The sequence below is a fragment of the Panthera tigris genome, chromosome C2 (genome assembly GCF_018350195.1).
Source record: "Panthera tigris isolate Pti1 chromosome C2, P.tigris_Pti1_mat1.1, whole genome shotgun sequence".
NCBI lineage: Eukaryota > Metazoa > Chordata > Mammalia > Carnivora > Felidae > Panthera > Panthera tigris.
In genome coordinates this window covers 155,002,949-155,026,595 of record NC_056668.1, presented here as the reverse complement: position 1 = coordinate 155,026,595, position 23,647 = coordinate 155,002,949, and the positions used below count along the sequence as shown (strand labels likewise).

At 44.1% G+C, this 23,647-nt stretch overlaps 1 long non-coding RNA gene and 1 pseudogene across 1 annotated transcript; one reads left to right on the top strand and one right to left on the bottom strand.

The window, feature by feature from the left end:
- The first annotated feature begins 108 nt into the window (after positions 1-108).
- On the top strand, positions 109-22,351 carry LOC122230519. Its single transcript, XR_006207508.1, has 3 exons — positions 109-182; positions 5,463-5,591; positions 21,965-22,351. It is a non-coding gene; the product is annotated as an uncharacterized LOC122230519 (long non-coding RNA).
- Positions 22,352-22,496: 145 nt separating this feature from the next.
- LOC102972836 lies at positions 22,497-23,365 on the bottom strand (annotated as a pseudogene).
- Between the last annotated feature and the right edge of the window lie 282 nt (positions 23,366-23,647).

Below are 23,647 nucleotides of genomic sequence, written 5' to 3'. Positions count from 1 at the left end.
GACACGCCACTTCCGGGGGCCGCCGCCCGTGTGGGAACGGCGGCCAGCCCCGCCCCACGCCGGCGTCGTCCTGCGCGCCCCGCCCCCGGCGGCCAGTGCGTGTGCGTGCGCGCGCGCCCGGCCGGAAGTGCGCTCGCGTGGAGTTGTGGGCGCGTGGTGGGTTTGCCGGTTGGGATCGTGGGGTGAGTGCCTCTTGCTTATCGTGATTAAAATACCTTGGTGTCGGGGCTCTCGTCCCTCCCGCAGTTGACGTAAAATAGCACTAGTAACACCTGTCATCTGTGCGCTAAGCATTGCCCCTTGCACTTGGCCTGTAAGCTCTCGCTGATTTCTCACAATTCAGCGAGAAGGCACTGTTGCAGTTGCCGTTTGAACAGAAAACATTTTAGAATAGTTTTAGCTTTACAGAAGATTGCAACGGCGATGCATAGAGTTCCTGTATACTCCTGACCTAGACTCCCCTGTTGTGAGCCTCTCAAATTTTGACTACGTTACCATGGTACGTCTGTCACATCTAAAAAACCACCTTGATTGGTACATTACTATGTGAATTTCACCAGTTTTCCCCGATGTCTCTTTTTTGTTCCAGTATCCTGTCGAAAGACACGACATTACACATATTCATTATGTCTTCTTAGGCTATTCTTGGCTGATAGTTTCTCAGGTTTTTCTTGTTCTTGACAATCTTGACAGCTTTAAGGAGTACTGGTCAGGATTTTTGAAGAATGCTCTTTGATTTGGGTTTCCCAATATTTTGTTCACGGTTATGAAGCTGGCACCCAGACATCCAACTTGTCAATTCAAAACGTTAATGGTCATATTGATGAAGTTTTGGGGCGATGGTGGGGTCTGGAGCCGACGGCCAAGAAAGTCCTTGAAGACATCTTTGGTGCAAAAAGGTGATTTTATTAAAACATGGGGAGAGGACCCGTGGGCAGAAAGAGCTGCCCTGGGGTTGTGACGGGTGACTGATTATATATCCTCAGGTAGGGAGGAGGTTAGGGATAGGTTAAGACTCTAAGGAATTTCGGAAGCAAGGTTTCCAGGACCTTGAGAGGCTAGGTGCTGTTGGGAAAACACCATTTATTACCGTTTAGTAAAACCTCAGTCATGAGACCCAGATACACACATCTGTATATCAGGGGGCCATAAGCTTAGAATATGATTGCCAGCTTATATCTTGGGGGTGTTGAGATAAAGGAAGTCTCCAAAGGAATTTTTGTAACGTTAAAGTAGACTTACAGGTTCCTGGGGGTCAGGATGATGCTAAGCCAAGATTCCCTTTTGTCCCTAGCAAAGTGTCGTCACGGAGGCAGCTGAGCTCCTAGAGGGAGGGCACTCTGCCTATTTCAAGCACTTGTCAATGGGCTGTAGGCAGTAAGGGAATTTAAAATTTCATTTGCCTTAGTTTCCCACATTACCATGGCCAGCACTTAAACCCCTTTCCTTTGTTCTTGGGTAGCCAGGGGTGTCCAAGAAATATCACACATATTCCACCTGGGGGCCCGGGGGTGCTGTTAGCCTGTACTTTGCCCTCAGTTTGTCTTACGCTCCCTCATCAATATGTACCCAGGCACGGCCGGACCAACCAAGGAACACATAGGCTTCGGCTCCAGGGGTATGAATGCCTGCTTTATCATTCAAGGCAATTTGTGGGACAAGTAGTTAATCCGCACTACGCTACAGATAGATACAATTACCAAATGTACCTAGTGAAATCTTAAACATGAAGAATAAAGGCATTTTTTAGATTCCAAGTCTCTTGACATGGAAAAGACCTCCAGGAGACCAGATAAAGTGGCACCAGGACCCCTGCTAGTATGACTTCATGGGCCTCTGATCAACGGGGTCTGTCATTTCAGGATACCCCTGCCCCTGTTAGCTAGGACCCAGCAGAGGAGTTACTCAGATCAGAGTGTTCAAAGCTCTCAGCAGAAGGGAGGAGGGGAAGGGACAAAAACAGGGAAGGAATGTGTTTCGTTTTGCAGAACCAGGAATTCCAGCCAAGGAGACTGCCCAGCTAGGTGTTTCACCTGATAGCCCCTTAGGTGAGCCAGTTTGAGCTGGACTGGAGCTGAGGATCTTACACAGAAGCCCCCCTGCATTGTCTTTTTTTTTTTTTTTTTAAGATTTTATTTTGAAGTAATTTCTACATCCCACATGGGGCTCGAGCTCACAACCCCCAGATCAAGAGTCACATGCTCTACCGATTGAGCCAGCCAGGCACCCCATTTTTTATTCATTATTATTTGTGTCCCCCTGAATTGTTTTGAAGTTACTTTTAGCTCGTTATAATACTAAGATCTCCTATACGTGGGGTTTTCTGCCATTTTTTGAGCATCCCGATATGCACTAGCCCGTTAGCATGTTAGGCATGCACAGTCGGGGCAAAGAGCCTGAGAGAATATGTGTAAGTTCTTTAATGTATATGCAAGCTCCCTGCCCTGCCCCCTGAAAGCCTGAATAACAACATCCTGTGCTAATCCCACGGGAAGACCGTGCTTCGAGAACTATCGGTCTCCTTCCATGTAACAAGTGATAAAAAGTTCTTTGCCTTCAGCACTTCTTTGGGTGGTATTCAAGTTGATGCACCCCAAAGGCGGCACCCCTTGAGTTCAGCTACAGCTAGACTAAAATTATGGGGTTTTAGGTGGAAAACCACAGAGGTGACGTGCTGTTCTCATGTCAAATGGAGAGAGCATCCTAGCAAAATGACGATGTTACCCTTGATCACCTGGCTCGGGGTGTCTGCCAGGCTTCTCCGCTGTAAAGTTACCCCCACACTTTACTCTTGGGAAGCGAGTCATTACGTGCAGTTCGACACTCCGGTGGGGGAGTGGAGGACAGTTTAGAACGTCCTACCTCCTGCAGTAAGGCGTGTATGTAGATAGATTACCTTCTCTAAGGGAGATCTGTCTCTTCTCCTGCATTCAGTTACTTATTCAGTCATAAACTTTATCATTATGGACTCATGAATGTTTATTTTCTATTGTGTTTACGATTCAGTATTATGCTATTTTGTTGCTGAAATTGTTTCAGCTTTCTTATTAAAACAAATTTTTTTTAATGTCTATTTTTTGAGAGATTGACAGAGTGTGAGCAGGGGAGGGGCAGAGAGAGAGGAAGACATAGAATCTGAGGCGAGCTCCAGGCTCTGAGCCGTCAGCACAGAGCCTGACACGGGGCTCGAACCCACAACACCGAGATCAAAAGTAGCGTGTTCTTCCAACTCAGCCAGCCAGGCGCCCTTCTTTATATTGTTAATTGTAAAAGTCATATTTTATCATATATATAATTTGCAAGTATTTTCTTCCATCTATGACTTGTCTTTTTCTTGATTGAGTCCTTTGAAGCAGAAAAGTTTTTAACTTTGATGAAGTCCAATTTATCTATTTTTTCTTTTGTCAACTCTGCTTTTTGTATCATATCTAATAAGCCAGGTCATGAAGATTTATTCTTGCTTTCCCTAAGAATTTTATAATTTTTTAACTCTTTTTAAATTTTATTATTTTTTTAATGTTTATTTTTGAGAGAGAGAGAGTGAGCAGCCGAGGGGCGGGGTGGGGGAAGGATAGAGGATCTGAAGCAGGCTCCATACTGACAGCAGAGAGCCGAATGCTGGGCTTGAACTCCTAAACGGTGAGATCATGACCTGAGTGAAAGTCAGACACGTCACTTAACCAAATGAGCCACCCAGGTGCCCCTCTTTTTTTTTAATATATATATTTTAATGTTTACTTATTTTTGAGAGAGAGAGACAGACAGAATGCAAGCAGGGGAGGGGCAGAAAGAGAGGGAGACACAGAATCCAAAGCAGGATCCAGGCTCTGAGCTGTCGGCACAGAGCCCAATGTGGGGCTCAAACCCATAAACTGTGAGATCATGACCTGAGCCGAAGTTGGACACTTAACCGACTGAGCCCCCCAGGTGCCCCTAAATGTGTGTGTTTTTTTTTAATGTTTGTTTGTTTATGGGGTGGGGAGAGACTGAGACTGGGAGAGGCGCAAAGAGAGGGAGAGAGAGAGTCCCAAGCAGGCTCCGTGCTCGGTGCAGAGCCCAATGCACGACTTGATCCCACATCTTCGAGATCATGACCTGAGCCCAAATCAAGAGTCGGATGCTTAACTGACTGAGCCATCGGGCTCCTCTTGGCTCTTTTTAAAAAAAAAAATCGTTTTAGCTCTTACATTTAGGTCTTTGACGCATTTTGAATTAATTTTTATATATCATGCCAGCTAGGGGGCCAACTTCATCCTTTTGCATGTGGATATACAAGTTGTTCTTTTAAACTGCTACATTTGGGGTGCTTGTCATACAGCAATAAATAACTGCAAACCATCTCCCAGTTCTCCATCCCCCATCTCGTTCAACCAACCAACCAGCCGAGTCCCTGGATTTTACCTCCTCCATTTGATGGGTCCTTCCATTGTCACTGCCACTCTCCCAGGTCATTATCACCTCTAACTGGGACAAGAGCCACAGCAGCCTTCTCATCCAGTCTCTCCACTTCTAGAATGCCTTCATTTAGCCAGAGATAGGTTTTTAAAAATTTTTTTTTTAACGTTTTTATTTATTTTTGAGACAGAGAGAGACAGAGCATGAACCGGGAAGGGGCAGAGAGAGAGGGAGACACAGAATCGGAAGCAGGCTCCAGGCTCTGAGTCATCAGCCCAGAGCCCGACGCGGGGCTCGAACTCACGGACCGCGAGATCGTGACCTGAGCTGAAGTCGGCCGCTTAACTGACTGAGCCACCCAGGCGCCCCCCAGAGATAGGTTTTTCATGCTAATCTGATCATGTCCACTTCTGTTTAAAACACTTCACTGCTCTTAGCACCAAGTCCAAACTCCTGAAAATGGGTTAAGACCCTTCATGACCTGCCTATAATCCCTTTTCAGCTTCCACCCCATCCACACCCTCCCTTACAGCCAGTACCCATTTCCTTCCCTGAAAACACGGGCATCATCTCTCCTCAAGAAGACGTTCCTGACTACCCAAGGCTGTACTAGTAATTTTCTTCTTTTTTTTTTTTTTTTTTTTAGTGTTTATTTTTGAGACAGAGAGAGACAGCATGAATGAGGGAGGGGCAGAGAGAGGGAGACACAGAATCCGAAGCAGGCTCCAGGCTCTGAGCCATTGAGCTATCAGCCCAGAGCCAGACGCGGGGCTCTAACTCACAGACTATGAGATCATGACCTGAGGCAAAGTCGAATGCTTAACCAACTGAGCCACTAGGCACCCCTGTACTAGTAATTTTCAAGTCTTCTCTTCCACTATGGAAACAATCTCTTGGTACGAATCCCCTCTGCATCACCTCAGCTGTAATCTCCAAATACTGTCTTTAAATATCATCATTGTACTTATGCTTAGCAAACATGCCAGTATCCACGAATGCAGCATGACTTAGACAATGAGAATTCCTCAGTGTTCGGGGTAGTGACACTTTTGTATGGTCTTTTACAGTTTCATAAAGAGGTTTTGCGTTGTTTCTTTTCGTCCTCAACATTCTTTGTGATATGGACGTGGATACTCAAACCTATTTTCTGGATGAGAAAACTGAGGCTCCAAGAAGTAAACCAACTTGCTCAGCTAGTAAGTGTCAGAACGGGCACTTGAAAAGAGTTCTTGGACTCTTGATCTGGCTTTTTTTTAAGGGTGCAAAGAGTTAAATGTCGTTATTCCCATAATCAAACTCCTGATGGAAACTACAAATTATTTTGCAACCGACTCATCACAGTGAATCGTAATTGCCAAGAAGTACTACAGAGATGTGAAAGCATAAATTTCTTCTGGTTTTGCACCAAAGCAGTGACATCCACAGGGATGGACATCAAGCTCCAATCCCAGCTTCACTTTTTATTCACTGGATATTCAAATCAAGCTTCTAAGGGAAAACTATTTGCTAACTGAAAGTGTGCCACTAAACTTTGATCCAAATCTGGTAAATTTTGGGGCGCCTGGGTGGCTCAGTCGGTTGAGCGTCCGACTTCAGCTCAGGTCACGATCTTGCGGTCCGTGAGTTCGAGCCCCGCGTTGGGCTCTGGGCTGATGGCTCAGAGCCTGGAGCCTGCTTCCGATTCTGTGTCTCCCTCTCTCTCTGCCCCTCCCCCGTTCATGCTCTGTCTCTCTCTCTCTCAAAAATAAATAAATGTTAAAAAAAAAAATTTTTTTTTAAAAAACAAATCTGGTAAATTTTGTGTGACCCTGAAATGGTTCCAAACAGTGCTAAACACTCACTTCAGGTGCAAAAATTTAAGGAAGTGCCAAGAAATTGAGTAATCAAGACAAATAACGTTTTAAGGCAATATTTTTACATTGATTTATTTTGAGAGAGCGTGCGTGTGTGCACACACAAGTGGCTGGCAGGGGAGACGTAGGGACAGAGGGAGAAAGAGAGAGAGAATCCCAAGTAGGCTTCATGCCCAGCGAGGACCCTGATGTAGGGCTTGATCCCACAACCCTGGGATCATGACCTGAGCTGAAATCAAGGGTCCGACACTTAACCAACTGAGCCACCCAGGAGCCCCTAAGGCAATATTTTTAAAAATCAGGAATTAATATATTCATGCTGAATAGCATATCAATATTTTAAGTAAAGATGGGATCAGTATTACCCATTTTTCCTTTTGCCTCAGGTTCCAATGTGTCTCAGCACAGCGTTGTTACTGATCCAGTCATACTAAAATTTTTGATATTTTCTTCCTTGTGGATTTTTTGCATTCATTTTTATTTAAAAATATTGTATTAAACTATTATTTATCTTGATTACTTACTGAGTTTTTTGGTACCCCATTAAATCTTGCACCCAAGTCCACTGCCTCCGTCTGGCCCCCTATCCAAAGCCTGTGTCGCCAGAGTGGAACAGAGTGGCATCATCCACTTCTGTGAAACGGTCTTTCCTACTCCCTTACACGCGTGCAGCTAGGATACGTTTTGGTTTTTGTAGAGGTGGATGTACAAGTTAGTTTTATTTTTAAAGCATTTCATTTAGAGTTATACCTAGTATATGGTGTACAATGTGTGTACCACACAGGATGCCCAGTTAAATTTGAATTTCAGATAAATACTAAAAATTTTTGTTATATGTATTCCAAATTTTGCATTGTTTATCTGAAATTCAGATTCAGTTGGCATCTAGGGTCTCTCCCTCCCATCCCCCAAATCTGACGACTCTAGGTATACCGGAGTTGAGAAGCATTTAAAAAATAAATACGAGGAGGACACCTGGGTGGCTCGGTCGCTTGAGCATACAGCTTTTGATTTTGGCTCAGGTCATGATCTCGGGGCCGTGGGCATCAGGCTTCGTGGGAAGCCTGCTTAGGATTCTCTCCCTCTCTCTCTCTCTCTCCCCTTTTGCTCCTCTCCCCCACTCACACATGCTCTCTCTTTCTCTCTCTAAAATAACGTAAATAAATATGAGGAAAAAAATGAGAAACAAGAAAGGTTTTTTTTGGAGAGGGAGCACTTAGGCACACACATGCACATGGGGGTGGGTGCAGAGAGGGACAAGGGGCAGAGGGAGAGAGAATCTGTTTTTTTAATGTTTATTTTTGAGAAAGAGAGCGGGGAGAAGTGGAGGTGGGGGAGAGGTAGGGGCAGGGAGAGAGGGACAGAGTTTCTGAAGCTGGCTCTGTGCTGATCGCCCAGAGCCCCATGGGATGGAACTCGGGAATCCCGAGATCACAACCTGAGCCAAAGTCCAACGCTTAAGCCGCTGAGCCACCCAGGTGCCCCAAGAAAGTTTAACTATAACTAATGAAGGTTACAACCAGTGGATCGGATCCTCTCTCCCTCAGATCTCATTTTTGCTCTTGGCTCTGCTCTGCTCTGCTCTGTATCATGGGCTCACTCTTACAGGCTGTTTCCCAGGCTCCCAGGTGAGCTGACTCCTGGCTAAGCCCAGCCAATGAGAGGCATCATTGGGGAATCAGAAGGCAATCAGGTAGTCTTTCTGGCAAAGCCTTCATCCCCAAACGGGCTTGGGTAGTTCTGGTTTTGCTCAGTGACCCCTTGGACTCCATGAACATCCCCCACCCCCCTTCCCCTTCCCCGCTTGCTCCAGGAGGAGGCAGTACTGGGTCCTGCTCTTGCTAAGGTCTGGGTTGCCTCACTCCCTTGCCAGGTTTCTCAGTTCCTCCATCCAATTCCTTGTATTAGATTCCCTCTGGGGTTTCCTCCCCTGTTTTAAATGCTTAGAGTGGTTTCTCTTTTCCTGCTTAGACCCTGGCCAGTATAAATCCTTTGGCAAAAGACTTGGAAACAACCTATTAAGTCAGTCGTCCCCTCTCCTCCCATGCCCTCCTGAAGGAGGTCCTTTACTCCTTTGGGAGGAGTTCTACAAAGTTTGTTGGCATTTAGATTTGTATCTTTATCATGAATTCTAAGCCACCCATATGTAAGTGTCAGCTATTGCTGATAGAAGTCTTAATAGCATACATGGAATTTTCACAATTCTATCTGGTACCTCTCTTGAAGAGAATTAATTCTGGCAACAGCCTAGTGTTTTTCATGACTCTGGCGCCATCTGCAGTGAACATTTCTAATTTAAAAGTGAAGAAAAAATGTATGTATGTTCAGCATATTTTTATTATGCTCTACAGTATGAATTTGAGATTATTTCAATTATAAACATGTGAAAATTGAGTAATGAGAGTTTTATCATCACCCTCATAATTGTATTTCATAACACACACACAAATGAAGAATATGACAAGTTTATTTACCAGTTGGATTTAACAAAGTTAATATTTGCCACATTTGCTTTGGATATTTTTTTGAAAAATACGCAAATCATTATTGGTGCAGATGAGTCCCATTTATATTCCCGTCCTGATTGCGTTTCCCTTACTCTCTTCCCACTGGTATCGACTACGCTGAAGATGTGTCCTTCTCGTCCGTGTATCCACGTATTCTAGTCCTTGCTTAAAACACATATACGACACTGAATTAGTCATTTAACTTTATGTAAGTATTGCACATGTGATATTATTCTGAAACTTCCTTTTTTAAAAATTTATTTAAAAAAATTTTTTCTTAACGTCTTATTTATTTTTGAGACAGGGAGAGACAGAGCATGAACAGGGGAGGGTCAGAGAGAGGGAGACACAGAGTATGAAACAGGCTCCAGGCTCTGAGCTGTCAGCACAGAGCCCGATGCGGGGCTCGAACTCACGGACCGCGAGATCACGACCTGAGCCGAAGTCGGCCATTCAACGGACTGAGCCACCCAGGCGCCCCTAAAATTTATTTTAGAGAGAGTGTGTGAGATGGAGAGATGGGCAGAGGTAGTGAGAGAGAGAGAATCTTAAGCAGGCTCCACGATAGCATGGAACCCAGTGATGGGGCTCCATCCCCAACCCCGGGATCATGAGCTGAGCTGAAATCAAGTTGGACGCTCAACTGACTAAGCCACCCAAGCGTCCCTGAAACTTGCTTTTTTTTTTTTAACTCAATATTATATTTTTGAGATAGAAATGTGTTTATAAAATATACAGTATTCATGTAAAATATGTTTATATCTAGATAAAATATATTTTTAAATATACAAAATATTTATTTATATTCAGTTATATTGTGTATTTTAAACTGCTCAGTACTCTACTAGATAATTGTTAATTCAGTATAGTTTTGTAGCATGATTCCGAAGTAAAAGTCTCATAAGTGATACAGGCATTAATTACCTCATTGACGGAAATCTGCAGGTACGATGTTCCATTGCTAGATTAGTGACTCAGCAATGTCAGGATGCAATTTGGCCTCCCTGGGATCCTTTCTGTCTTCCCCTGGTGGTCCCAAGATAACTGCCACAGCTGTGCCCTGGCCTGACACTATCCAGAGCAGGAAGGGGATGGAGGGGGCAAAGAAGAATTTCCCCTTTCTAGCCTTCTTTTCTTTAACAAAAAATTTTTTTATGTTTATTTATTTTTGAGAGAGAGAGCACGAGTGGGAAAAGGGCAGAGAGAGAGGGAGACACGGAATCCGAGGCAGACCCCAGACTCTGAGCTGTCAGCACAGAGCCCGACGTGGGGCTCGAACTCACAAACTGCAAGATCCTAAGCTGAGTCAAAGTCAGACGCTTAACTGACTGAGCCACCCAAGCCCCCCAGCCTTCTTTTCTTTTCTTTCTTTCTTTTTTTTTTTTAACCTTCAAAAGAATTTTTTATTAATTATGAATTGGCCTGTCTGTTGAAAGCTTTTATTGTTTTTTTAAATTTTATTTTGTTTAATTTACATCCAAATTTGCATACAGGGCAAGAATGATTTCAGGAGTAGATTCCTTAGTGTCCCTTACCCATTTAGCCCATCCCCCCTCCCAGCACCCCTCCAGTAACCCTGTTTGTTCTCCATATTTAAGAGTCTCTTCTGTTTTGTTCCCCTCCCTGTTTTTATATTATTTTTGCTTCCTTTCCCTTAATGTTCATCTGTTTTGTATCTTAAATTCCACGTATGAGTGAAGTCATATGACTTTTGTCTTTCTCTGACTAATTTCACTTAGCATAACACCCTCCAGTTCCATCCACGTAGTTGCCAATGGCAAGATTTCATTCTTTTTGGTTGCTGAGTAATACTCCATTGTATGTATATACCACATCTTCTTTATCCATTCAACCATTGATGGACATCTGGGCTGTTTCCATACTTTGGCTGTTGTGGATAGTGCTGCTATAAACATGGGGGTGCACGTGTCCCTTCGAAACAGCACACCTGTATTCTTTGGATAAATGCCTAGTAGTGCAATTGCTGGGTCGTAGGGTACTTCTATGTTTAGTTTTTTGAGGAACCTCCATACTGTTTTTCAGAGTGGCTGCACCAGCTTGCATTCCCAACAAGCCTTATTTCCTAATAGAGAGGTACCTCATTTCATCAATTGTAAAGCACACTTTTTTTTAAGTTCTAAAAAAACAAAAATTCTGACATTTAAACTGGCAATGCTTTCTTATCCCTTAGAAGTTTTGTTTTATACTCTTAAAAATGGCCCTTTTAAACTTAGACATAAATATTTTTTTAAAATAAAGTTTATTTATGGGGTGAGAATCCCAAGCAGGCTCTGCACTGTCAGCTCAGACCAGGATGTGGGGCTCGAACCCACAAACCTCGAGACCATGACCTGAGCCGAAACCAAGAGTCGAACGGTTTAACTGATTGAGCCACCCAGACGCCCCAAACTTTGACATAAATCTTTAAAAATTATCCTGGGTATACAAAACAGGAAAATAGAAATGAAAGAAATTGGTGTTTTCAGAAGGCCTTGTCACCAGAGTTCTATTCTAAATCACTTTTTAAATCAGCACCTTCCATGTCCGTGTTCTCCCCGAAGATGTTACCCTCTGTGCCATCAGGAACACTGCCAGTGCAGCGTCTCCTCACAGAGTGTGCCGTGTTGTCTCAAGAAGACCCATTCTGGGGACACCTGGCTGGCTCAGTCAGTGGAGCGAGGGACTCTTCATCGCGGAGTTGTAAGTTTGAGCCCCATGCTGGGTATAGAGATTACTTAAAAATAAAATCTTAAGAAGAAGAAGGAGGAGGAGGAGGAGGAGGAGGAGGAGGAGGAGGAGAAGAAGAAGAAGAAGAAGAAGAAGAAGAAGAAGAAGAAGAAGGAGAAAAAGAAGAAGGAGAAAGAGGAGGGGGAGGAGGCGGGGGAGGAGGTGGAGGAGGAGGAGAAGGAGAAGGAGGAGAAGGAGAAGAAGAAGAAGAAAGAGGAGGGGGAGGAGGAGGGGGAGGAGGTGAAGGAGGAGGAGGAGGAGGAAGAGAAGAAGGAGAAGAAGAAGAAGAAGAAGAAGAAGAAGAAGAAGAAGAAGAAGAAGAAAGAGGAGGGGGAGGAGGAGGAGGAGGAGAAGAAGAAGAAGGAGAAAAAAAAGAAGGAGAAAGAGGAGGGGGAGGAGGTGGGGGAGGAGGAGGAGGAGGAGGAGGAAGAGAAGAAGGAGAAGAAGAAGAAGAAGAAGAAGAAGAAGAAGAAGAAGAAGAAGAAGAAGAAGAAGAAGAAAGAGGAGGGGGAGGAGGAGGGGGAAGAAGAAGACCCACTCTAAAACTTGTAATTCTCGTACTTTCTGGATCTTACCAGAAGATGTCACAAAGGATGTGTTTTCAGATCATGTTTGTACACACACACACACACACACACACACACACACACACGGAGTGACAAACACACTACAACAGCCATCCAGTGACAGTGCTTGTGAGATGCTATCAATTGTGAGAAATCTGCCAATTTCAGAAATGAAAGCTTGTGTGCCTTAGAATCAACGAAGTGTGGTGGAGCTTCCTAGACTCTCACCCAGTTGCCCTGAGCTCTCTTTGGCACAGGTGGTTGCCTCCCTGCCGCTGCATCAGTTACTGGTGAAAAGACACCTTGCATTCACAAGATATTTCTGTGAGGGGTAAAGAAAATCAGGATTTTATTAACTAGGAGGGACGGGGAGTGGCTGCTGACAGGACAACCTCTTATCACTTTCCCTCTATCTGTTCGTTTACTGGCAGACATTGAACTCATCTCCAATTTTCATTTTACAAAGCAGAACTCACTTTTGAACATATGTACCATAATAAGAGCTCCTCTAGGACACATACTCCACAGTGGGTTTTAGTTGAATAATGGTGTGCCCATATTTTTGGAATTTTTACTGTGAAACTTTCCCAACTTCCCCAAAGCTAGAGAGTACAACAGACCCCATGTGGCCATCCCCTAGCTTCATTTAACCACAGACTTGTTTCATCTGCCCCTTCCCCCTCGTTAGGTTTTTTTTGCTGGAATATTTTAAAGCAAATCCCAGCCATGGTTCCATTCACCTCTAAACACTTCAGTATGCAACTCAAAAAGAAATCTCCGAGTATTTTCTTGCGTGACCACAATGCCATTATCACATCTAACAAAATGCAAATGATCATTTAATATCATTCAATTACCGAGCCATACTCAAATTTCGTCAGCTGTATAAAAAATTCTTTTTGTGATTTCTGTTTAGAATCGAGATCAAACAGGATCTGTTTTATTTGGTTGTTATGACTCTTGTGTTTCCTTTAAGTCTTTTAAGTCTTATGTTTCTCTTAATCTAGAACACTCCCCTCCCCTCTTATTTTTCCTTTCATTGGCTTGTTGATGAAATTAGAGTCTAATATAAAGTCCCTCCTTTGAGATCTTGTATATTGCTTCCTTGTGGACTGAATCCTTTATGCTCAATATTTCTTGCAGACGAGGGGTCAGTTTTAAAGGTTTGAATGCATTATTATCCTGATTATTATTTAAAGATTTTAATTTTGGGGTGCCTGGGCGGCTCAGTCGGTTAAGTGTCTGACTTGGGCTCAGGTTCATGAGTTCGAGTCCTGCATCAGGCACTGTGCTGACAGTTCGGAGCCTGGAGCTTGCTTTGGATTCTGTGTCTTCCTCTCTCTCTGACCCTCTCCTGCTCACACTCTGTGTCTCTCTCAAAAATAAATAAACATTAAAAGCATTTTTTTAAAGACTTTATTTTTTAAGTAGTCTCTACACCCAACGTGGGGCTCAAACTCATAATCCTGAGATCAAGAGTTCCATGCTCCACAAGACTGAGCCAACTAGCCAGGTACCCCAGTTTCGTTGCATTATGATTCAAATTTTTTTTCCCCTGAAAATCCTAAGTGGTGCTGTGTACTTTCTGTACCCTTACCAGGAGGCATGTGATGTTGGTTTTCTCACTTCTCATGCCATTAAGATTGATCACTGAATTCAGATAGTGACAACCTGATTTTTGTACATTTCCTATCAGTTTTTCTTGTAGTTATTTTAGCCGCACTAATGACTACTGCCTGAGTCAGTTATTTCACCAATGGTTGAAACAATTTTCTAACTTGGACGCTGCTGCGTTTGTTGACTAGAATCAGGGCTAGGTGAGTGACTGCTTAAATTTTCTGCCCTGGGCACGACTCGCCTTACCCTAGCCCCAGCTCTAGCTAGAATTCTTCTATACTGAAACACGTTCCCTTACACATGGGGATATCAGGTCACACTGGAGTTCTACTTACATTAGAAAAGAAGAAGTGTTTAGTTCTTTCCCTGTAATTAACAATTTTCAGAGGAATAAGTTGATGTCCTGGCTATCTCCAGGACTATTTCCTTTCTAAAAAATTATTCTCAAATCATGACTTTTTATATACCCAATATGTTTGGGGTGCCTGAGTGGCTCAGTCAGTTGGGCGTCCGACTTCAGCTCCAGTCATGATCTCACGGTTTGTGGGTTCGAGCCCCGTGTCAGGCTCTGTGCTGACAGCTCAGAGCCTGGAACCTGCTTTGGATTCTGTGTCTCCTCCTCTCTCTGCCCCTCCCTTGCTCATGCTCTGTCTCTCTCCATCTCTCAAAAATAAATAAATGTAAAAATAAAAATGTTATATACACAATGTCTTAATCAACTGCAATCCTTAACCTTTTTTTTTTTTTTAACGTTTATTTATTTTTGAGACAGAGAGAGACAGAGCATGAACGGGGGAGGGTCAGAGAGAGAGGGAGACACAGAATGTGAAACAGGCTCCAGGCTCTGAGCAGTCAGCACAGAGCCCGACGCGGGGCTCGAACTCACGGACCGCGAGATCGTGACCTGAGCCGAAGTCGGACGCCTAACCGACTGAGCCACCCAGGAGCCCCCTTTTTTAATTTTTTTTTTTAACGTTTATTTATTTTTGAGACAGAGAGAGACAGAGCATGAACGGGGGAGGGTCAGAGAGAGAGGGAGACACAGAATGTGAAACAGGCTCCAGGCTCTGAGCAGTCAGCACAGAGCCCGACGCGGGGCTCGAACTCACGGACCGCGAGATCGTGACCTGAGCCGAAGTCGGACGCCTAACCGACTGAGCCACCCAGGAGCCCCCTTTTTTAATTTTTTTTTTTAACGTTTATTTATTTTTGAGACAGAGAGAGACAGAGCATGAACGGGGGAGGGTCAGAGAGAGAGGGAGACACAGAATGTGAAACAGGCTCCAGGCTCTGAGCAGTCAGCACAGAGCCCGACGCGGGGCTCGAACTCACGGACCGCGAGATAGTGACCTGAGCTGAAGTCGGACGCCTAGCCGACTGAGCCACCCAGGCGCCCCTGTGTATGTGTTTTAGATACACCTTCACGGTCACCAGTTTCTTTGCTCATTCTTGCTTCTTTTTTTAAAGAAATAGGTATATTGAGATCTAATTCATATATCACGCAATCCACCCACTAAAAGTTTACAGTTTGGTGTGTTCTAGTATATTCACAAAGTTGTGCAACCATCACCACTATCAAATTCCACAACATTTTCCTCACTACTCACAGAGACCCTGCACCCGTTACTAGCTCTTTCCTGCTCCTCCCACACCTCCAGGCAATCACTAATCTGCCTTGTATCTCAAACCGACTATTTGAGGATTTGCCTATTCTGGACATCTCATATGAAGAGAATCATACAATGTATGCCTTCTATTACCGGCTTTTTTCCACTTAGCGTAACGTTTTCAAGGTTCATCCAAGTTGCAGCCTGTATCAGCACTCCATTCCTTTTCATAGCCAACTAATATTCCACTGTTTGTAAATACCATGTTGCTTTATTAATTCATCACGTGATGGCCATTTGATTATTTCTACTCTGAGGCTCTTATGAATAAAGCTACCATGAATCTCGATGTGCAAGTATTTCTGTGGACGTACGTTTCCATTTCTCTTGGGTGTATACCTAGGAGAGCAATTGCCCAGACTCAAATGCTGAATCTTTTCAGGAACTTCCAAATCGCATCCAAAGTAGCTGCACCATTTTATACTCCCTCCAACAGTGTGGGAGGGTTCTGCTCTTTTCATATCCTCGTCAACACTTGTTATTATCTCTTATTTTATATCTTACGGTTTTGGTTGTCAAGTCTGTGATGACTAATGATGTCGAGCATCTTTTTATGTGCTTATTGACTGCACATCTTTCTTGGAAAAATGTCTGTTCAGATCCTTTGTGCATTTTATTTTTTATTTTATTTATTTATTTTTTTTTCAATTAATCTCCATGTCCAACATGGGGCTCGACACCACGAGTCACATGCTCCACCAACTGAGCCAGCCGGATGCCCCTCTTTGCTCATTTTTATGTTTTTTAATTAAAAATTTTTAAAATATTTTATTAAATTTTTTAAAAATTTACTTTGAGAGAGAGGGAGTGTGGGAGCAGGGGAGGAGCAGAGAGAGGGAGAGAGAGAATCCCAAGCAGGCTCCATGTCATTAGCACAGAGCCCTACATGGAACTCGATCCCAGGAACCATGAGATCATGACCCAAGTCAAAAGCAAGAGTCGGGTGTTTAACCAACTGGGCCACCCAGGTGCCCCTAAAAAATGTTTTAATGTAATCTCTACCCCCGATGTGGGACTTGAACTTACAACCTCAAGATCAAGAGTCACATGTTCTACCGACTGAGCCAGCCAGGTATCCCCTCTTTGCCCATTTTAAAATTGTCTTTTTATTATTGAGTTGTATAAATAAGTATTCTTCACACAAGTCTTTTATCAAAAATATGATTTGCAAATATTTGCTCCCATAGTGTGGTTATCTTTTCACTTTCTTGATAGTGTCCTTTGAAGTACAGAAGTTTTAAAGATTGGGATATAATTGGCATATAACATTATGTTAGTTTCAGGTATACAGTATAATGATTTGATATTTGCATGTACTGCATACTGATTACTACTACAAGTGTGGTTAATATCCATCATACACAGTTACAAACTTTTCACTTATAATGAGAGCTTTTAAGATCTACTCTCTTAGAAACCTTCAAATATGCAACATATTATTAACTAGACACCATGCTATACATTACATCCCCAGAACTTATTATTTATTTTATAACTGGAAGTATGTGCCTTTTGACCACTTTACCCATTTCGCCCATCCTCAACCTCTGACAGCCACCAATCTGTTTTCTGTACCTGTGAGTTAACATTTATTTTTGAAGATTCCACATATAAGAGGTACCTGGGTTGGTTGGTTAAGCATTTGACTCTTGATTTCGGTTCAGGCTGTGATCTCATGGTTTCTGGGATAGAGTCCTGTGTTGGGCTCTGTGCTTATGGTGTGGAGCCTGCTTGGAATTCTCTCTTTCCCTCTCTCTCTCTCTGCCCCTCCCCTGCTTTTGTACTCTCTCTCTCTCTCTCTCTCTCTCTCAAAATAAATAAATAAACTTGAAAAAAAGATTACATATATAAGTGAGGTAGTACAGTATGTGTCTTTCTTTCCGACGTTTCACTTAGCATAATGCTGTTAGGGTCTACCCATGTTGTAAAAGTTTTAAATTTTGAAGCAGCTTAATTTATCCATTTTTTCTTTGTTGCTAATGTTTTTTGTGTCCTATCCAAGAGTACGTTGTGAAATCCAAGGTTATGAAGATATACCCCTGTGTTCTTCTAAGAGTTTTGTAGTTATAGATCTTACATTTAAGTTTTTGGTTCATCTTGAGTTAATGTTTATATATGGTCTGCATGTGGATATCCAGTTTTGCCAGCACCAATGTTTGAAAGAGCTCTTCTTTCCTCAATGAATAGTCTCGGTGTTTTTGTCAAAAATTGACCCTAGGGGCGCATGGATGGCTCAGTCGGCTAAGCTTCTGACTCTTGATTTCAGCTCAGGTCATGATCCCACAGTTGGTGGGATTGAGCCCTGCGGCTGGCTCACTGACAGCGAAATGCTTGCTTGGGATTCTCTCTTTTCACACTCTGCTCCTCCCCCTGCTCTCTGTCTCTATCTCAAGATAAATAAACTTAACACAGTTTTCCCTAGACACATGGGTTTGTTGCTGGGCTCTCGATTCTGTTCATTGACATTTGTGTCTAACCTTAAGCCGGGACCATACTGTCTCGATTACCATTACTTTGTACTGCATTTTGAAATAAGGACGTGTGAGTCTTCCAAGGTTGTTCTTTTTCAAGATCGTTTTGGGCTTTTCAGAAGTTCTTGTGATACTATATACATTTTATTTTTTTTAAGTTTTATTTATTTATTTTTGACAGAGAGAGAGTGCACTTGCACGAGTGGGGGAGGGGGAGAGAGAGAGGAGAGGGAGAGAATCCCAAGCAGGCTCAGCTCCGACCCTGTTGCAGGACTCGAACCCATAAACCATGAGATCATGAGCTGAGCAGAAGTTGGACGCTCAGCCAACTGAGCCACGCATGTGCCCCAATGCTATATGCATTTTAGAATCAGCTTATAAGTTTCCATAAAGATATCAGCTGGTTATTCTGATAGAGATTGCATTGAATCTTAGATCAATTTGGGGAGAATTGCTACCCTTATAATATTAAGTCTTCCGACCCATAAATATGGGATTCCCCCCCCCCCATTTATTTAGATATCCTTTCAACAATGTTTTGTAGTTTTCAGAGTATAATATTATACTTGTTTTGTTAAGTGTATTTCTAAGTATTATATTCTTTTTGATGCTATTTCAAATGGAATTATTTTCTTAATTTCAGTTCTAGATTATTCATTGAAAGTATATAGAAAAAACTGACTTTTGTATTCTGCAACTTTGTATTGACAATTTTGATCCAAAAGTGACCTTTGTATTCTGCAATTCTTGCATTCTGCAACTTTAATGAAAATTGAATAATAGTTTTCCATGTAATTCCTTAGGATTTTCTGTATACAAGGTCACATTGATGAGGTTTTAGAATGGTGGGGGTTCGAAGCTGACGGCTAAGAAAGAATTCTTGAAGACCTCTTTGGTGCAAAAAGGTGATTTTATTAAAGCATGGGGATAGGACCCGTGGACAGAAAGAGCTGCACTGGGGCTGTGAAGCGTGGCTCATTATATACCATGGAGCTGGGGGAGGTAAAGTCAAGAGAAAGTTTCTTTTTTATTAAAAAAAAATTTTTTTTTTAATGTTTATTTTTGAGAGACAGAGCATGCATGGGGGAGGGACAGACAAAGAGGGAGACAGAATCTGAAGCAGGCTTCAGGCTCTGACTGTCAGCACAGAGCCTGAACTGAGGCTCCAGCTGAGGAACTGAGAGATCCTGACCTGAAACCAAGTCAGACGCTTAACCGACTGAGCCACCCAGACACCCCAAGAGGAAGTTTCTTAAAGGGGTTAAAAGAAATTTTTGTTTATTACTGATTCATTTTTGAGAGAGAGCGAAAGAGACAGAGTGCAAGTGGGGGAGGGTCAGAGAGAGAGGGAGACACAGAATCTGAAACAGGCTCCAGGCTCTGAGCTGTCCGCACAGAGCCCGATGCGGGGCTCGAACTCACGCACCGTGAGATCATGACCTGAGCTGAAATCAGACTGAGCCACCCAGGTGCCCCAAAGAGATTTTCACAAGTTAAAGGAGACTCACAGGATCCTGGAGGCCTAGCTATGGCCAAACTAAGGTTGTTTTTCCCTCCAGCAAAGCATTAACATTAAGACAGTAGAGAGTTCCTGGAGATTAGGGTATTGATAAGATTACCATTTTCTTGGGGCGCCTGGGTGGCTCAGTCGGTTAAGCGTCCGACTTCGGCTCAGGTCATGATCTCACGGTCTGTGAGTTCGAGCCCCGCATCGGGCTCTGTGCTGACCGCTCAGAGCCTGGAGCCTGTTTCAGATTCTGTGTCTCCCTCTCTCTCTGCCCCTCCTCTGTTCACACTCTGTCTCTCTCTGTCTCAAAAATAAATAAACGTTAAAAAAAAAAAAGATTACCGTTTTCTTGTAATTTTGAAAGATATTTGTAAACTGATGGAGACTCAGGTCCCATCGTGACAGTTAGCTCTATAAGTTAACCGTTGGTTTTCTTTCCCTCTCCTTTGTCCTTGGGCAGCCAGGAGTGCCTGAGGAATATCACACATGCCCCCACCTGGTGGAGGGTGTGTGGTAGTTTGTACTTTGCCCCTAGTTTGCCTTGTGCTCCCGCATTTACTTTATCTGTGGATTAGACACAGTTTTGCTTCTTCCTTTCCAACCTGGATGCCTTTTTTTCCTGCCTAATTTCCCTTACTAGAACTTCTGTTGTAACTTTGAACAGAAATAGCAAGGGTGGACATCCTTGTCTTATTCCTGATTTTAGGGGGAAAACATCCAACTTTCACTATTAGATATTATGTTATTTGTTGAGCCGAAGTCGGACGCTCAACCGACTGAGCCACCCAGGCGCCCCTGTTTGTGAATTTTTTTTTAAAAAAGTTTTAATGTTTATTTCTGAGAGAGAGAGTGTGAGTGGGGGAGGGCAGAGAGAGAGGGAGACACAGAGTCTGAAGCAGGCTCCAGGCTCTGAGCTGTCAGCACAGAGCCCGATGTGGGGCTCGAACTCACTGACCATGAGATCACCACCTAAGCTGAAGTTGGACGCTTAACTGACTGAGCCACCCAGGTGTCCCATTTGTGAGTTTTTTATAGACACTCTTTTGTCAGGTTCCCTTCAGTTCCTAGTTTGTTGAGTGTTGTTTTTTTTTCATTAAAAGGTATTAAATTTTATCAAATGCTTTTTTGTGTCTATTGAGATGATCCTGTAATTCTGTTTTCATTTTAGTGACATGATATATTAAAATAATTGTTTTTCAGGTGTTAAACCAAACTTGCATTCCTAGGATAAATCTCTCTTGGTCATGGTGCATAATTTTTATGTGTTGCCGAATTTAGTGTACTGGTATTTGAGTGACATTTTTTCCTCTTCACACACTTTAATTCCCACTTTTATGTTTTCTTTTGTTTTTTTTAAGAGAGAGACAGGGTGCACGTGAGTGAGGGGCACAGAGGGAGGGAGAGAGAGAGAATCCTCAGCAGGCTGTGCACTGTCAGCACAGAGCCCGACGTGGGGCTCAAACTCAAGAACCATGAGACCATGACCTGAGCCAAAGCTGGACACTTAATGACTGAGTCACCTAGGCACCCCAGAAACTGGACGTTATTAAGTTTATTTATTTATTTAAGTAACCCTTACACCCAACATGGGGCTTGAACTCACATGCCCCTGAGATCAAGAGTCGCATGCCCTACCGACTGAGCCAGCCAGGCACCCTGAAACTGGACGTTTCATTTTATTTCGATTAATTGGTTAATGTTTAAGGGTTTCTTTATTTAGAGAGAGACAGCAGGTGCGTGCATGTGTGTGTGCAAGCTGGGGAGGGGGCAGAGAGAGAGGGAGAGAGAGAATCCCAAGCAGGCTCCGAGCTGTCACTATGAACCTCTACACGGAGCTCGAGCCCATGAACCATGAGATCATGACCTGAGCTGAAACCAAGAGTCGGATGCTTAACCGGGACATTTTAGATAATACTGTAGCAACATTTCCAGTAGGGCTTATTGTTGTTATTTGCTTATTTGTTTAGCGACCGGCTGCATTGTTTTAGTGTAGTCTGTTCCCTCTCCTTCCTCCCCCTTCCCTGTGGTAGCCTCTACTGTCACCCTGGGGCTGGGGGAAGCCTGCTTGTCCACACTTGTCCTGGATGTGGAGGGCTTGGGGGAGGCTTTCTTTGATGTCTCTTCCTTGGGCCACACCACTGTTAAACTCCACTAAGCATCCACTGGCTACTCTATTATTTTCAGACCTGGTGCAAAAATTGTTCCCCAGACTAAACCAATCAATTTCAGGCTCCTTTGACTGGATAGATTTTGAGCGCAGTATTTGAGTTTATTCTGATCCCAGGCAGGTTCCTCCCAGCTCTCTTTCCCAGGGTTTCTCAGGGAAACCAGCTGGCCTATACTTTGCCTATGTGTCCAATAAATGTGTCAGTCTCCCCCCAATTGCCTTTCACCACAATCTCCCCTGTTTTTCAGAGAACCCTCAGGCTTGAACTTCTCCACATTGGTAGCAGATGAAGTCAGTTCCTTTGGAAGAGAATAAGAGCTTTCTTTTTCCAGCCTGCTTCTTCCCTTAGGCAAAATCTCTGAGCCCTCACTCTGAAGGGGGGATGGGGACAGCGGCACACTTCTCTCCCAGTGACACTGTTGCCTTAGGAATTGGGCGCTCAGTAGAGAGGGGGCAGTAACATCACGTTTTCTCTCGCCTCTTCCAGCATGGAACCACCACCTGGAGAGCTGAGGCGGGACAATCAGAGCCCTACGGATTCTCAGTGGTGCCACATCGGAAGTAGAGCCTCAGTACTGGGTGTGGGATCTGGGCCGAAGAAAGGAGCCCTCGTTTCTCAGCCACACTCGCAGGAGGTTAGCCTCAGCATTAGGTTGATGGGGACAAGATGAAACTGGCGATGTCCTGCCCCAGGGAGGAAATAGCCCTCCAACCGGGGGAGCTGGGGGGCGAGGGAGCCCTGTGATCTTTGTTGGCTGTGCTAGTCTTGAGTGTTCTTCTTGCTGAGTTGCGAGTGGGGGGGAAGAGGGTAGATAGGTTTCACCTCAAATACCATATACTCTTGGAGCGCCTGGCTGGCTCAGTCAGTAGTGGGGCATGCGGCCCTTGATCTCAGGGTTCTGAGTTCAAGCCCCATACCGGGTGTGGAGCCTACTTAAAGAAATTATAAATACGATAGTGTTTGTATTTATTAAGTTTTTTGTTTGTTTTTGTTTTTTTAGTAAATGTTTCTTCATAGACTATATGTCCTTGGGACCATTTCTAGAGATTAAAAAAAATTTTTTTTAATGTTTATTTATTTTTGAGAGAGAGAGAGAGAGAGACAGAGCATGAGCGGGTGAGGGGCAGAGAGAGAGGGAGACACAGAATCCAAAGCAGGTTCCAGGCTCTGAGCTGTCAGCACAGAGCCCGACGCGGGGCTCGAACTCACAGACCGTGAGATCATGACCTGAGCCGTAGTCCGGATGCTTAACCAACTGAGCCATCCAGGTGCCCCACCAATTTTTTCTTTAAGTTTATTTATTTATTTTGAGGAGGGGGAGGGGCAAAGAGAGGGAGACAGAGAGGGAATCCCAAGCAGGCTCCTCACTGTCAGCGTGGAGCCCGATGTGGGACTCGAACCCATCAATGGTGAGCTCATGATCTGAAGCAAAATCAAGAGTCCAATGCCCAGCCCACGCCCAGCCAGCTGAGCCACCCAGGATCTGCGTTTTTTTTATTTGTTCCTTTCTTGCATTTGCAGTATTCCTCGCGAATGTCCTTGTCTGAGCCTCTTTGCCACGGTCCCTAACCACCACAACTGCAACCAACCCTTCACAGCATTGTCCCTCTCTGTCAGTGTCACAGAGGCCCACCCATCCGCCTAGTTTCTTGTCATCAGCCTGAATTAGACTAATTTTGGTGTCTGGCACAAAGGGCCTCCACCAACCTGACCTGCATAGGCTCATCTCAGGTGGATGCAAGCGGACAGAGATGGGTTTGGCCCTTGACCAAGGCTTTGGCAGCTGGTGCCAACCCCACGGGCCGGGCCACGGTGGGGGAGGGCGGTCTTCAGCGCCTCTGGCAAAGCAGTAGGGTCGCCCATCACCTCCCCACCCAAAGCAATTGCCTTCTGTGGTTTAGGGTGGAGCCGAACCTTGCGTGAGCGTGAGCTCGCGGCGGGTCAGCTCCAGGGCAGTGGCAGGGAAAAAGTAGACGATTTCATGGGTTTTTTGTTATTTATATTTAAAATAATTTCCACCGGCTTTACTGGTGACTGGGTCCCCGGTGTCTTTACGTTGCTTGTGCGAGTCTTCCCCTCCACCCCAGTTTCGTGCACTACACCCCTACTTTCTTTGTTCCGTTTCCTGATTCTAGAAGCCCAGCGTATGTTTTCGTTATCACTTTGTTA